We start from the raw sequence: 17,113 nt of genomic DNA, 5'->3' as shown, positions 1-17,113 counted from the left end.
GATCCACTGAACTCTTCTACAGCAGTATGAGAGTTATCTAAGCATATTAGTCACTATTGGATTTCCATATCAGAATTCGCATTTGGTTCACAACAAGAGTTATTTTTTAATGCATTCCTGCAGTACAACAGTATTCCCTAGGAAGACATTTTGAGGCTACCTTTATGCTCTGCAGTGACACACACCCCTACACACACACACACACACACACACACACACACAGCTCAAATGTAGTGATTTTAAACTGGAGCCTAGCATACTTCAAGCCTAAAAAGATACATCCCAAACAAATACCAAGAATGTCAAATACGACTACAGTCTAGACCACCCTCCCAGTGCTCCAACCCATGCCATACGGGTGTTTGGGACTACAACTCCCAACAGACCCAGCCAGCACAGCCACCCAGTTAAGGAAGACTGGAAAGTAAATTATCTGGCCTTCAGTGAATACTAATGCTTTCTCTATTCACCAACTTACATGTACATTGAAACCAATGAATGTTCTTTCACATTAAAGCACAGCCTACATCTGCACAGCTACAGATCTCAATTTACCAGCTACACTTTTGTAGACCCAGGACTGATTTCCATGTCTGATTACACAATGAAACAAAATGCAGCAAGTGCCAACATTCAAGACTGACTTGCCAGCCAGAAACTGGAATTCTGCAAACATGTAATCCCATGTTTAGACCTGAAATACTAAAATGGACTTGGTTGCTAATTTCCCCTTTCCTTTGTATCTCTGTCCTGCCCCAAACAAATCTGCTCCAGAGGATTGAGAACAATTTGGGAAGTAGTGTAGGGAAGACTGTAGGAGAAAGTGAGGATCTGTGGAAAATACTCCATCCCCCTTTTCACTCACATAAATCTCCACTGGATCAAAGAGCCTTTTGTCAACAGAAAGACACAATCGGATACAACCCCAACAGAGCAACATTTACTAATTCAACAAAATTTATGTAGAAGAACACTAAAAATTGTTGGGGCTCCTTTTATTTTAATTCAGAAGACAGCCCAAACTACAAATTCATGCAAGGATGCTACCATCTGCTATCCATGCTAGTGAACTGATGCCATTCTGTATTATGAAGTAAATGCCAATCTGAATGAAAATATATTATTTCACTCAGCTGTTAGACCGAATCTGAAATGTATGAAAATACTTCTAGCAAAGACAGATTTCTGAAAAAGACTATGTCCTGGAATTGGCAACAAGAGTTTTATCAATGGCAAAAAATTAACAAACACAAATTATAACACAGCTAGCAGGTACCTATCCTATCTTCAAACTAAAAAGTCAGCCTGAGAAGCCATGGTGCCATCAATTCTCCCTCCTGGTGGCTTTCCAGTTCACCTATATAATATATTTATACTTGCCATGTGCTTCTAGATCTCGCCTCTCTCATCGTCCCTCTCTGCTTGTCTCTTCTCTCGAGGATACTGGCTAATATGCTCTAATATCAGAGAGGCACAAATATTGTGGTCTCACTGGCTTCATTAGCATTACTGATGGGATGCCACAAAGAGAAGCACCTTTGTCCTAGGCAGCTAACAGCTTTGCGGATAATTTCTATAAGGCCTTTGGCACAACCACCTTGTTCCCATTCCTTACAGTTAACTCAACTTGCATACAGCTTCTCTGTTTACCCCTGCATACACTTCCTGCCCCTTCCAGCTCTACTGAATTGCAGGTTATAAGCTACTGAGGCAGGTACTTGCCCTCCTACACTCTGTAAAGTTGGAACTCCATCACTGATGTGATGGATTCTTTTCCCCAATATAGGATGCTTACTGATATACAATACACACTACTTTGTTAGCAGTGTTTTGCTGAAGATACTGAATATTAATTACACACACAAACACCATGATCAACTTAACCAATAACATGCACGTTCAGATTTTTGTTAGAATTCCTGATTTTCCATCTAGACACAAAAGCAATTTCACATGCTGAATTTTCACAAAAATGTAACATTAAGACTATCCACACAACAAAAAATAATATAATCTCCTTAGTTGTACAGTATGTATATTTAGATACTTTGTTGTTGTTATTTTAACATGTTGTTGTTAATCTAATTCTATGCTACCAACAGTCAGAACACTGTTGCACTAAAACAATGAACTGACAACCTTTCCCCAAACATTTTCTTTGACCTACATCTTGAGTATCTGTACCCAGCATAGTGTCTTTATCTTGTTTCATCAGATAATGGCTCTGATATAATGAAGGTCATCCTGCTATTATACACCATTTTCTGTGTCAAGGATATTGCATTTTCCCACAGTTCAAACTAAATATATTGTTGCTGGGAAAATAAGATTTTCTCCTGAACTTGCAGGGTCACTGGAATGTGGAATGCTGTCTAGAAAAGGATGGAACAAAAATCACAGAAATCTATTGGATAGTGTGCACGACATCAATGGTATTAAATAACAACACTACGTCCCTACTTATGCACACATTCCAGTTATGTCTTGCCCATGTCTTGTTGTGCTGTGAATATGAACACATCAACTCTTCTTCAAGTTGTTTCTCTCTCCCCCTCATTCACACACATACACACCTACCTACCTTAAGACTTCACCTTGCGATTTTATCAATTATTGTCAATTATTGTCAACCACTCCTGAAGGAGTAGGTTCAAAGTCTTGGGGTCAATTATTGTCCCCCAACTGTATGTTCAAAGTCTTGGGGTCAATTACTGTCAATTGGCCCTGAAGGAGTAGGTTCAATCCATCTCTGTAAAGTGACATGCCCAGGTGACCTGAGTGCCTTTTATGAGCTCTGGCTGATTTTTATTTTTTAAAAAAACTAGTTATGGCCATTTTTGGACTGCAACACCATGAATTGGCAACCTCCAGATTGGATTGTTGCAATGCACTCTATGTGGGGCTGCCCCTGAGGTTGGCCTGGAAGCTGCAGCTAGCGCAAATTGCAGCAGCTTGACCGCTCACTGGGGCAGAATACTGCCACCATAATAACAATAATAATATAATAATTTATTATTTATACCCCGCCCATCTGGCTGTGCTTCCCCAGCCACTCTGGGCGGCTTCCAAAAAATATATTAAAATACTCTAATACATCAAACATTAAAAGCTTCCCTAAACTGGGCTGCCTTCAGATGTCTTCTAAAAGTCTGGTAGTTGTTGTTCTCTTTGACATCTGGTGGGAGGGCGTTCCACAGGGAAGGTGCCACTACCGAGAAGGCCCTCTGCCTGGTTCCCTGTAACTTGGCTTCTCGCAGTGAGGGAACCGCCAGAAGGCCCTCGGTGCTGGACCTCAGTGTCCGGGTAGAACGATGGGGGTGGAGACGCTCCTTCATGTTACGCCACCACTAAAAGAATTGCACTGGCAACCAATTAGCTACCAGGCTAAGTATAAGGTGTTGGTACTGGTGTACAAAGGCCTATACAGTTTGAGACCCAGTCTAGATATCTAGTTATTTAATTATGTATCACATTTATAGCCCCCTTTCCCCCATGGAGCTCAAGGTGCCATACATAGTTCTCTTCCTTCCCATTTTATCCTCACAACAACCTGAGAGTTGAGTTAGTGGCTCACTGCCACCCAGTGAGATTCATGGCCAAGTGGAGATTTGAGCCCTGGTTTCCCAGATCCTAGTCAGGCCCTCTAATAATTACACCACACTACCTAGAAGATCACTTAACTACTTACTTATATACTCAAATGATCACTGCACTCTGCAAGAGAGCCCATACAAATGTAGGAATCAGACCTCTAGTATGGAAATATCTGCTTTTTGAAACTCTCTCCTGTTATGTATCAAAGAGCTGGTACCTCTATTATATTTCAGCACCTATTGAAGAACTTCTTTTTCCAACAACACTATTAAGTGGAGATTCTTTCCCCAGTCTCTGTATTAGGCTTGAAATTGCTTTTAGATACATTTTTGCTGTTAAAATTGTTGAATCACTTTGGGATGTTTCACAGGAAATGATTCATAAATGAAATATATTTCAGATCCAGGTAAGTCTTCTCTTTATAGGCTAAGTGATCCCTATTGTGCACTCTGGAACACACATCAGACACATCATACAGATAATTTACCTCATTCAGCAGCAAGCCTACCCTCCCTTTGGTACATGTAAATAATGATTGCCTTTGAATCAAGACTATTCTGAAACAAAAAAAATGCAGATTTTCACTTTTGACTGACTATATCAATCCCCCAAAGTTGCTACTTTAGTTTACACTCAACACTCAAGTAGTTTGGAAGGAAGCTATATTTTTCAAACTTTTGTGCTAAGACTTTTATATGATAAGCTCAACCATGTCCTTTTGTTTGTGAGTTGTTAAAAAGTCTGATGTACATCCAAGGTTAAACCAATGAAATGGAGGCACACTAAAGCAAGTTGTGGATAGTTGCCAATGCAATGAAGGTTATCGAAAGAGTTAGCAGCTCGGGGAATTGATAATGGAAAACTTGCTCCTTGTGTAGTTCCTAGAGCAGTTTCCAAAGCTACTGCTTCCCCTTTCTTTGTCCAAGCCACCAACTGGGATTGAGATATAGAAAATAGTATAGAGACATAGAAAGAGGAATGTATAAACAAAGTAAGAATGCCAAAATACATATGTTGAAAAACTTTCTACTATATGAAGTTTCCTTAATTTTTGTGTCTGGAAATCCTCTCCGCAAAGGCAAAGTAGCATTTAGTTTCCAGATGTCAGGCTTATATATCAGTGATGAAAAGAAACATGAATCACACTGAGTTTTGCAAGCACAAACCTATTTAAATGAAAAATCAACTTAGTTTAGTTATAAATTAATCTTTTGTGGGTGAAACTGCTACTGCAGTAGACATTTCCTGATTAATGTGTGTTGGAATTTTGCAGGAGGCAACCTGACATTTACAGGAGCAAAAGCGTCTTCTGGACAGGAACAAAGCATCAAAAAGTGAAAATACTTTTCTGAAACTTAAAGCATTATTTCCCTGCAAAGAATGTGACAGCATCATAGACATGAAACAAAGGGTCTACCAGAATTTCCCCCCCACCAAGGCAAATTGATTTCCCACCATTTTCTGTATCATGGATTGTCAGACAGAAGATTCTGCTTGACTCTCTTTTTCAAAAGATCTTATTATGAAGGAAAGCCAGGAAATGCTTAATGACACATTGAACCTAATGATAATTAGTTTTATCTTCTGCTATAGAGCAATTCCAAGCAAAAACAGGAAGATAGCAGCTGTGATATTTTTAAAAAGCTTTTTGTTTTGCAATCTGAAAATAGGAATGCAGTCCTACACTAGGCGTTTGATGGCCCCAAAAGCCATTACATTATGGGGCAAGCTTCTTTTTCCAGAATGTGCAACAGCAGCATTCAATAAAGACAAATCTTTCTGGTTTCAAGTCCCTTATGCTTCTTTTATCATTGACCAAATAAAATGTCATTTCTACTAGATCTCAATGAGAAAAAAAAATGAAATACTCTCTTTTCATCCCAAGAGAAAGCAAACCATGCCTAAGTTCTAGCACTGACAAAACAAAACTTTCAGCCTGTGTTATATAACTTTAAGCACACAGTGAGATAATGCCTAAAATAATATGTGAAATATTATCCATGTCAAATTTCAATTAACAACGAATGTCACTTTTGGGCATTACAGCAAGGTAATTAGTTCTGGATAGCTGGTACTGTGTGTTTTACTTCCCTTCCCCCAAACAGCAGGTAGTTTGTTGTTGGTACATTTCCTGTAACAGCACCATTTATTTTCCCTGTCATAACTGGAGCTCCTCCAGTAGTAATGGCTTCTATTTTCTCTAGTGCTACATTAAACTGCCTTGGAGCATCCATCATAGCCTTTATGGGCTCTCCATTTCTCCTATAGTGGAAAGGGATTGTTGTCCAAAACATCCACTGTCACATCCAGTTTGCATGATATAGCTTTGATGAAAATCATTCATAGAGGGATGTCAAGACTTTTATCAAGGGCAGCAGAAAGCGTTTGTAACTGAACATTTTTTCAATACCACCTGAGACTTCACCCATTCTTCAGACTAAGAGGAGGAAATAATAATAAACTTTACTTCCTGAAAACTCTGAGAAAAGGATGATTGACATGCAATTAAAATACACAGGTTTGTGTCCAGTGCTCTGCCACCCAGATAGACATTGGACTAGTGAAGGTTGAAATGAACTAATTCATGGACTACAGCAGCCATACCCAATCTGGTGCCCTTCGGATGTTTTGGTCCTTATCATTGGTCCTGTTGACTAGGGCTGCTAAGAATTTAGGTCCAACATCTGGAGGGCCCAGGTAGGGAAAGGCTGGGCTATAAAGACTATATGCACCTGACCACCAAAACATCCCTCTGCAGATATTCCCTCAAACCCGCACCAACACATCATTCTAGAACCCATATATACAATTTGATACATGTTTGCTTAAGGTACACCACTCAGCTGGGGTCTAAAAAAGCAATGGAATTTTGATTTAGCATAGGGATTTCAAATACCAATACTTATGCTCCAAGTAATGCTCCAAGATAGTGATGAGACAAAGTCAGTAGAACAATGCTGAGTTCACAGTGATTGCTAAAGTAGATGGGTAAACAGCAGAACCCCAACAAGAGTCATGTTTGCCTATACATTGCTTAAATAATAAAGATTTCTAAACAATCCCTTTTTTTAAAAAAAAGGGAAGTGGACAGCCTTAATAAGGCCTCTCTCTGTTCGGATCATGACAGGAAAGGAAATGTTCAATTCCCATTAGTCAGGCCGCCCTGCTGTTACTAGGGGAGAATGCTTCGTTTTTTAACCAGAGCCTAGCCTCGGAATACAGCACTCAATCATTTAGAAGCTTGTTTTCGAAAAGAAACTGGAACTCTCACTATTTCAGCCATTACAAAAAAATAAAATTAAATAAATACCAAGTCCAAATCCTCCTGCAATGGGAAATGAAGTGCAAATTGGGAAACTTTATTTTATTTTCTCCATAAACTTATTTTTTAATTACAAATTAGCTTGGTAGCACAATTTTCTCTTCTTTGAATCAAGAGCTTCTGGCAACAGTCCTCTGTTGACTCACTACCTTGCCCTTGTATATGTTCACTGAATCAAATACTGAGGTTTGAAAGAAAGAAACTGTTTTAAGTTTTCAAGAAACAAGGCAGCCACAGTCTCAGCCAGAGGCGATAACATATTCCTTCCATATGGAACAATGTTGTGCACGTTGAACAATATTTATAATACTTATTTTGGAGAAAAGCTAAGCACAGTATAAAGACACAGAATAGAGTGCTTCAATTTAAGGCCACTATATATGGAGCACACATTCCTAAGGAAATTGTTTTGAGAATCCTGCTTTTCAGATAAGACATGTTGAAAATATGAAGCTGCCCTATACTGATTTAGACTACAACTAGCCCAGGATTACCTATTCTGACTGGCAACTCTCCAGGGTCTCAGGTTGATGACTTTTGAAGCTCTCCTCCTGAGCTTATTGTAACTGGAGTTGCAAACTTAAGACCTTGTACATGCAAAACATGTGCTCTGCACTGAGATACGGTCTCTCCTCAGTATTTAACATTATCCTCTATCAAGAAGGAGCTAATGTGGTACCAAGTTGGCTATTTCTGTTCTACACTTTATTAGATTTAATAAAATAGAGACACATTTCCCTGCTGTGATTGTTGCACCTAGAAAAGTGAGACTAGCAAGACATCACTTGAAATGCTACTGGATAATCAAGTGAAGGCAAATATATCAGAAGCTGCCATAGAAACAGTGAGGCCTCTCTCTCTCCTCTCTTTCTCTGTGCCCCCCCCCCGACTTGTAATTCAAATTTATACAATGACAAATTGCCAACTACTCTGTGATGGAGCTTTTGTTCAGCAATAGAAGTCATTTGTTATTATCTACATGTGCACAGAACTTTAAGGTACCATCATTCCATGTTAGTCTGTTTCAGCAAAAACAATGAGTCTTGTGGCACCTTAAAGACTAACAGATTTATTATGCGATAACCTTTCAAGGACTAGGGAGATGCAACCTGGTTATTTTTCAGTACTTATTGTAACAAAATGATCTCATCAGGGTCTTCCTGTGAGGTGCTTATGAAACAGTGGCCATCCTTCTTTTCCCATCTTTATTCCCCAGGTTCAAGCAAAAGTGATACTGGATCCAAATCCCATTCTGTATCCAACAGTGCTTAGTGCATTGATCTCATATTGCTTATGCACCATATTTGTAAAATGAATATTTATCTGTATCAAAATAAATGAGGCTGTAAAGAACATGGTCAACTTGCATGGGGAAAGAAGAAAACACTGAGCTATACTCAGTTGCTTGGGGTACCATATAGCAAGCTGACTATGACCCTCCTTCCCTTCGCTAGTACACGGCACTTGGTAAGAAAAAGATTACAACATACAATCTATCTCAGTTTTCTTGCACCTCCAGGAGATAAATGTCAGTGGCTATTTTGTTGAAGTGATCAATGCATTTCAGATATTAACACAAAAACTCTGAAAAACTACCTGCTCTAGCATGTACAGAATAATAACTTTCCTCTGTAAATTGCAATGGCAAACTGGTGCTGCTCCCATAAGTTGCTGCACTGCTATTAGTCCTAGCCAACTTCACCAATATTCAAGGATGATGGGAGTTATTGTTCTCTGGTATCTGTAGACTACAGCCCTGTTGATAAGCCTTGACTGTTACTGGGATTGCCCTTTTCTTTGCCCTCCTGTTTAGTTTTCTGTTCCACTCCTAAGAACAAGGATCTCTCTTCTTAATGGAGAAGCATAATTTGACAAGTACAACGAACATGCTGCATAAATTCAACAACAGCAACAAAACCCACTATGAAGCACAATCTATTCAGTTACTGTTTAAGTTTATAACTGATTAAACACTTTTTTAAAAAAAGTTTATACTGGAAAATTGGCAGACTAGTTCTTGTTCTTAGAACTGGCACATCACTCATTCTTTCATGAAAATAAACAGATGACATATTTTTCAATACTTGCCAAAATAAAATTAATTTAGCCATCAACTTTTTAGTATCTTACATGTCATTTTATTAAATGACTCCTTAAAATATGTTCTGAAGTTGTGGGGTTTTTTTAAGGTATAAGAAGACAATCCAACAAGCTGTGTACGGATGGAACGAATGATATTGGAGCAGAATTTGGTATAAACACAACCTGATAAGAGAAAATGTAAGAGTTTGAAAATCTTTCAAAACATGTTTTAGGATGCCTGCAAAATTTAAAAATCCTGTTAAATCAAGAAAATTTGACAAGTTAACAAATATCTTAGGCTGCTACCAGACAGATGATTCCTAGTACTACTAATCACTGCTCTCCTGCTGTAAACTACCAGAATTGCAGAATACTTTCCACACTATCAAGGGGTATGTATTGTGCCCTTATCTGTGTATACAACCTGCTATGTTTCATCATCTAGGCCTGAAGGTGTGACACAGATGCTTTGAGTGAAGAAGGCCCAATTCACCTGGGCAATCCTTATTTTTAAAAAATCTAATAAATCTGAGCTCCCTAAAAAAACGCTTTTTAATTAGTGGTAAGCGTTTGCTTCTTTTAAAAAGAGCTGTCCAAGAAATGTGAAAAAATAAAGTTTTTCACTATAGTTTTACAACTCTTTCATTTAAGTGCTAATATTTTAATATAAAAAGGGAAAGGTCTTTAGCAGTAATCTAAAATTCTAAAAAGCAATAAATGTGCTAAAATTGCGGCAATTGAAAAGGTAATAGCGAAGGTGTATTGAGCAGCAAAATATTCACCAGCATGGTATGTCACTGCACATATCAAAACCCTACCCATTTAAAAAGAAGAGTTGCATTAAGATTGTCTGCACCTGAGGATTGTGTTCCTCTTCCATTCATCTTTTTTTAAAAAAGGTGGAAGGCAGATACCCAGGAAAGGGCTGTTACTCAGACTCTTATTCCAAGTCTCCACACAAATTCAAACACTCAACGCGCACCACAGAAAATTCTGTGGTCATATAAAGTGGAGGGAACAAGTAGCTGTGTTTATCCCCCGAAGCAGTAGTAGAATGGAACTTCCATCAAAAGAGCAGAATGGTGTGACTTTAGACTTCTGGGTGCCAATGACCATCTCTAGATCTGAATACTTCCAAACTCTATGTCGGCAGGACTGCCTTATGATTGAAACAAGAACTTTGAGGGCAAAACATGTCCCACAATAATGGCACTTATGATCTTCTCTATTGATACTACAAAAGCTTTTCCAGAAGTTCTAGCCAGTGTTCTGTAGCAACTGTTGATATAGCTCAAAGAAATTTCACAGGGGGGGGAATTAGCAGCCTTCTGTTAAACTATACTGAATGCAACCTCTTCTGTTTAACAGAATTCTCGAATATGTCTAAGAATAGCTACCCACACATGAGTCAAGTATTAAGATATAAAACTTCCCTACAACAATGTCACTTTGCTGTGCCTCAGCACCACTACATCAAAGCCCTCCAGAAACAGTTAAGAATCTCTTTCCTTTAAGAAAAAAAATATCACACCATTAACATACTTGGTCATTTTAGAAATAATGTTTATTGATTTTTGTGTTAACACTGCAATAAATTAAGTGATGCAATGGACAGAATTACTGCTGTACTATAAAGAATATGTCTTTTGGGTTCTTAACCACACAATGAAAAGAATAACAGCTGGATTAATGTAAAAATAGTGCAACTTGATGCTGATATTGCAGAGGTGTGGACAAGATGGTACCTGTTCACATGAAATACATGACACAGCACTGAAATATCTTTAGAGTTCGTAGCGAGGGAACTAAGCCTACAATGATGTGGTTCTGAGGAAGAGAACTTTTGCAACCCTGATGGCAGAAATCCTGGAGATGCCAGGAATTTTAAGCTCCTGGCACACATGAAATCACATTGCCCTTTTCCCAATGTGAATTATCACTAAAACCTTTCTGAACTAGGCCAATTTATTTACTTATGTATAAACACTTTCATCAAGGATATACATGAACAGGGCCACTAATCTAGTGTCACACATTTTACTAAATAAATTACACAAAGGGCTAGAGCAGTGGTCCTCAACCTGTGGGTCCCCAGATGTTGTTGGACTACAACTCCCATCATCCCTGAGCTCTGGCCTTGCTAGCTAGGGGTGATGGGAGTTGTAGTTCAACAACATCTGGGGACCCAAGGTTAAGAAAAGCTGGGCTAGAGTCAGCAGGTCTGGTAAGCATATGAATTAGGAATTGATTGATCAATTAATTAATTTATGATCCATATCAGTTTCACACATGTTCATTCATACATCCATTTTGTCCTGTTTCTCTATCTGTGGTTTTTTAAAATAATTGCATGAAAATTGACATTTTGAACCTATTTATCAACCTATTTATTTTGTACACATTTTGGTACTTTTTTGAGGTAAGTAGTGTGACACAGAGAAGTACAAAAAGTACAAGTAAAACTGTACATATTAGATGTGATGTTAATCAAGCTAGTTCACTAAAAAAATGTTGGCCAAATGAAATCCTCAAGCACCTCTAATGTAAACAAGCCTTTTCTGTGTAATAATGCTGTTGCCCTCTTGGCTACAAAATAAATGTCAAAAGCAAACCATACTAGAATACTGTGTCCAGTTCTACCACAATTTAAGATGGATACTGACAAGCTGGAATGTGTGCAAAGGAGAGGGACCAAGATGATAAACAGTCTGGAAGCCACGCCTTATGAGGAACGGTTGAGGGAATTGGGTATATTTAGCCTGGAAAAGTGGGGACTGAGAGGAGACAGAATCAAAGAATCATAGAGTTGACAGGGACCCTCAGGTTCAGCCCCCTGCAATGCAGGAATCCTGTCCACAGCCATCCCTGGCGGGGCTCAAAACACCAACCTTCTGGTTAACAGCCAGACGCAGCCAACTTCAAATATCTAAAGTGCTGTCACATGGATGATGGAACAAATTTACTTTCTCGTGCTGTGGAGGATAGGACCTGTACTAATGGCTTCAAGTTACAAGAAAGGAGATTCTGACTAAAAACTTTCTAACAGCAAGACCTGTTTGACACTGGAACGGACTCCCTCAGGAGGTGGTGAACTCTCCTTCATTGGATGCTTTTAAGTAGACGTTGGATCCATCTGCCATGGATGCTTTAGTTGAGATTCCTGCATTGCAGGGGATTGGACTAGATGACCCTTGGGATCCCTTTCCAACTCTACAGTTCTATGATTCTATGACCTAACTTTTTCTCTTGGTATGTGTATGGAAATACGACACATATTCTGCAAATTCCTCTTAAAATTAAGCTATGGTCTTTTCTGTTAAATGGTTCCACTGACAGCCCCGGTTTAAGGGGCACACGGCTCAGTCTTGCAGTCTGGGTTCATCACTGATCATTCCTGATCCAGTTGATTCCTCCTGTTCCATTTAAGGATTGCAGCTACTGCACAGGGAAAGAGTTACAATCAAAGAATTAGAGAACAGAAAAAGGGTTCTATAAATCCCTTTAACACAGCTTACCAGTAGAACCATCCAACAGAAGTCTAAACACCATCATATATAAACTGTGTATCTATTTTTTCTTTTCCATTGCTCCTTCAATTATTATGCTATTTGCAATGCATAATGCAAAACACTTTCAGCCAAAGTATTTGGATGTATGCCACTGAAACCTACACATTATGGACTAAATCACATTTGAGTCCATGTACTTCAGCTTAACTAGATCAGGCAATATAAAAAGTGATTCTGCTTGGAATTATATACGCTCAACAGATCTGTTAAATCATTTAGAAAAATCACTTGTTAGGCATAATCCTTTTGTACAATCAATTTTAAGGATCATAAGGTGCTTTAAAAGCTAATTCTAACAATTATTATACATATTGTTCATACAAGTAGAGGCTATCATAAACTTAGGGGTATTGGTGATTCTAGTTACTTTCAAATGAGAATGAACTATGGTGAATCTTAATGGTTGATTTAAAACAAGCCAGCATCATAAACCATGCATGTATGGTTGACATACATACAAGAAAATTGGGAGTTTCTGGGGTGAAATAATTATACATACTCATCTGGTATACTTGCCTAAGCTAGTGAAGTATACACCACACAAAAGGACTCAAAGTGATAGAAATGGATCCCTCAAATGCAAACCCATTCCTTAAGGGAAATATAACCCTATCTAACATTGGAACATTAGAACACACCACTTCCTTAGACAGTCGTTCTACCTATACTTCCATCTAGAACAAACATTTGATGCCACCACCAAATTCTCACTAAAATGCTACCTTATAGGTTGCTTATACCTGTGACCACCTGAGAGCACCCTGGTATGAATTAGAAGAATATATACAGGACTGCAGAAATTCATGTTCTTAGAGGCTCAAAAGAAGGCTACCAAGATCACATAATCACAGTCCTTAAACTTGGGCTATAATCCTAAACACCCTTACTTTTCAGAATGTACCCATGAAGTTAGGGGTGTATATTTCCAAGTATTAGCCTGGACTATCATCCAGGTTGTGTATGTATTTCTTTTCTTTTTATTTCAGTTTTTAAAACAACACTTAAAACAAACAATATAGAATAAAAATAAAAAGTGAAAATGGGGGGGGAGGGGAAAAAGGAAGGTACGGTATATTATAAACCTATGATAATTAACTATTACACAATACAATTCCATTTGTACCTATCTTATATAACCAGGTTGTGTGTCTGATTCACATACTATATTATTTCTATGCAACTGAGGGCACATATAAGGATGATCACACTGAAGGAATTCAATAGTCTTGTCAAAGATGTGAAATGGTTCTATGATTCTATATTTTTTTTCTTGGCAACTTGGTGATTTAAAGGCTCAAGCTGTTCATTCTCATTAGCTTACTCAACCACTAGCTTTGTGTATTCAATTATATATCCCATTATTGATTAAGCCTTAGTGAGTATGAGCTCATTTGCTCAGAATTCTATTTACTCAAGGAAAAGTTTATTACAACTATTCTTAGGTGTAGAAGCCAGGGGTACAGGGGCATTTATTCTGTATCTATTTATGTGAAAGTGAATGAAAAAGAAATCAAATAAGTTTTCTAGTTGCCAAATGAAAGCAGACATATTTTGTATTTTTATTGCATTATTATTTGTTACATTATTGTAAATTTTAACCACAGAAATCTCTTTTACAAAGGCTGGATTATCTAGAATTAGTTTTAATTTACATCTAGGTTTTTTATTATCTGAATAGTTTCTGAATCTGTGTAGAGCAAATTGGCGATTTCAGCTCATAAATATAGATACCTCATGGTGCCTCTCTCTCCTCAAAACTGCACTGATCCATTTTGACAACACATTACAATGCTAAACATGTGTCAAATTGGTTACTGCCTATATCACGGTGAACACTTGACATAATTAAGAGATGCCTTCCTCAAATCAACTGTTTTTATTTTATTCAACATGTCTTCAGTTCTGCATCTTCCATATCCCCACCCTCAAGGTAATATTCATTTTGAGGTTACCCATCTTATAAATTCCCTATGCACTCTGTCTCTTCTCCCCATGCTTCTTAATAGTGGCAATTCAATTGCGCCACCACACCAGCTAGCGCAAGCTGGAATAACCTCAACCAAGCTTATCTGTGCACTATCAGGCATCAAGCAAAGAAAGCAATGGGAGAATACCAAACCATTGTAGCACTTCCAGAAACTTCCCCAATGCCTATGGCAGCACCATCAATTTCCACCAATCAGAGAAAATTATTTTCTCTACACTGAGAAAATACAACCACCCCCTACACAAAGTTCAAGGGGAAGTTTTCCAAGTCAAAGAATAGGCAAGAGTTAAAAGCACCAGATTTTAGCATACAAGCACTTTTGACAGGATGTGATTAAACTCAGCAAGGAGAATTTCTCCTCCACTACTTGTGGTAAAGCCTGCTGTAGTCTCCCTTCCAAGACAGGCTTTTCAGAGGCAAATGAGAGGAAGGGGGGGTGAGAAGGAGGCTCATTAAAGATTATATCTTTTACCCTACGCTTGAATCAATGTCTCTCCAATCTTTCCAACAAAGTCCTTTAAATATGTCTATGGTTGCTTCCAGATGACTTGCTAACTGAACATTTATCCTGATTTGTTTGCACAAATGTGCAGGGATATTCTTTGATGTCAACTGTCTGTTGAACTGATTTTTGTTTCTGGGGAGGTTATATGACATTGTGTTGACATTGTGTTGAGTAATTATCCACACTTTGCAGTGTATTGCCCCATCATTTTCCTTACTGAAGAAAAAAAGATCCAAGTTTGGGCCGGGGGGGGGGGGGGAATTAGTTGCGCAAGTGTGCAAAATTCACCAACTGCGCAACTTGAATGTGCTGCTATATAACTGAATCCTATTCACAAAACAGTGACAGTCTGAAAATGCCCTAGTTTCCAAGTTTTGCAAAATACATATATATCTTAGAATAATTGCATCTTAATTTTACAGAACTTCAACAAAGGAAAATTCTGCATTTATGATAACGGTTACCTTTCTGAGTCCACGGCTCCCTTGACCAACTACATTCTTTCTGTGGCATCTCTGTGGGGCTCAGGAGCCCAGTTATGTCACCCCTTGCCTGCAGAGCTGGCAGCTCTCACCCTTTTTTGAACACCCTCCCTTGTGGAGTGTTCCCTCAGCCTCCTCTCCTCTCCCCTGTCCTTGGGAGTCCTCTGGGCAGCCACTGCTGGCACCCTTGGTCTCTGAGCTGCCCCCCCACTCCAAAGAGAGGTGCCTCCTCTCACAGAGGATGCCCCCAGCCTTAGTGGCCCAATAGAGACTGGCCAAAGGTGAAAATGAGGCCACCATCTTACTCACCTTGGGAGGCAGCAGTGGGCGCCACTGTGGAAAGGCTTCCCTTCAGTTTTGGACACTCAGATACCAGGCAGTCATTTCACACAGCTAGTACAAAAAAGGCCTCCCATTTGTCCATCCATCCCCAAGAGCAAGGGCTGATGGACTAGCTGGCTGGGCTCCCTTGCTTGCTTACTCCGAGGCTCCTCAGTTCCTGACAACCAGCACCCCCTGGCCAACCCCAGAGGCACCATTTGCCTGTGGAGCTTGTAGCCAGGGCTGAGGCAACAAACAGCTGTGCAAAGCTTTGAGAGGCAGAGACACGAGAGGATATCAGAGGAGGGAGGGAAAGAAGGAGGGACAGAGGCCAGTGTTGCCTGCGGCACTTATGACCATCATTCAAGGCACCCTAGGGTGCCACAGCACACTGGTTGAAAACCACTGTTCTAATAGAACCAAGTAAGGCTGGATTAATACATGCTTATCATACCAAAGCCTGTTGTCTTTGTCCATGGAGTTTTCTTGGCAAGGATACTGGAGTGGCTTGCCGGTTCCTCCTCCAGGTGGATCACGTTTGGTCAAAACTCTCCACTATGACCTGTTCATCTTGTGTGCCCTGCTCGGCGTAGTTCATAGCTTCTCTGAGTTCTTCAAGCCCCTTCGCCACGGCAAGGCAGTGATCCATGAAGGACCAAATTGCAAACATGCGCTGGATTATGGAGAAAGCTAGAGAGTTCCAGAAAGACATCTACTTATGCTTCATCGACTATGCAAAAGCCTTTGACTGTGTCGACCACAGCAAACTATGGCAAGTTCTTAAAGAAATGGGAGTGCCTGATCACCTCATCTGTCTCCTGAGAAATCTCTATGTGGGACAAGAAGCTACAGTTAGAACTGGATATGGAACAACTGATTGGTTCAAAATTGGGAAAGGCGTACGACAAGGCTGTATTTTGTCTCCCTGCTTATTTAATTTATACGCAGAATACATCATGCGAAAGGCTGGGCTGGATGAATCCCAAACTGGAATTAAGATTGCCGGAAGAAATATCAACAACCTCAGATATGCAGATGACACAACCTTGATGGCAGAAAGTGAGGAGGAATTAAAGAACCTTTTAATGAGGGTGAAAGAGGAGAGCGCAAAATATGGTCTGAGGCTCAACATCAAAAAAACGAAGATCATGGCCACTGGTCCCATCACCTCCTGGCAAATAGAAGGGGAAGAAATGGAGGCAGTGAGAGATTTTACTTTCTTGGGCTCCATGATCACTGCAGATGGTGACA

At 39.3% G+C, this 17,113-nt stretch overlaps 1 protein-coding gene across 1 annotated transcript in view; it reads right to left on the bottom strand.

Moving 5' to 3' along the window:
• The window catches only part of ATG10 (autophagy related 10), a 91,454-nt gene that overhangs the window by 2,535 nt on the left and 71,806 nt on the right, over positions 1-17,113 (bottom strand). The window lies entirely within an intron of this gene.

The sequence above is a fragment of the Podarcis raffonei genome, chromosome 11 (genome assembly GCF_027172205.1).
Source record: "Podarcis raffonei isolate rPodRaf1 chromosome 11, rPodRaf1.pri, whole genome shotgun sequence".
Lineage (NCBI taxonomy): Eukaryota > Metazoa > Chordata > Lepidosauria > Squamata > Lacertidae > Podarcis > Podarcis raffonei.
The sequence above is the reverse complement of the archived record's forward strand: the minus strand, read 5'-3'. Positions and strand labels throughout refer to the sequence as shown.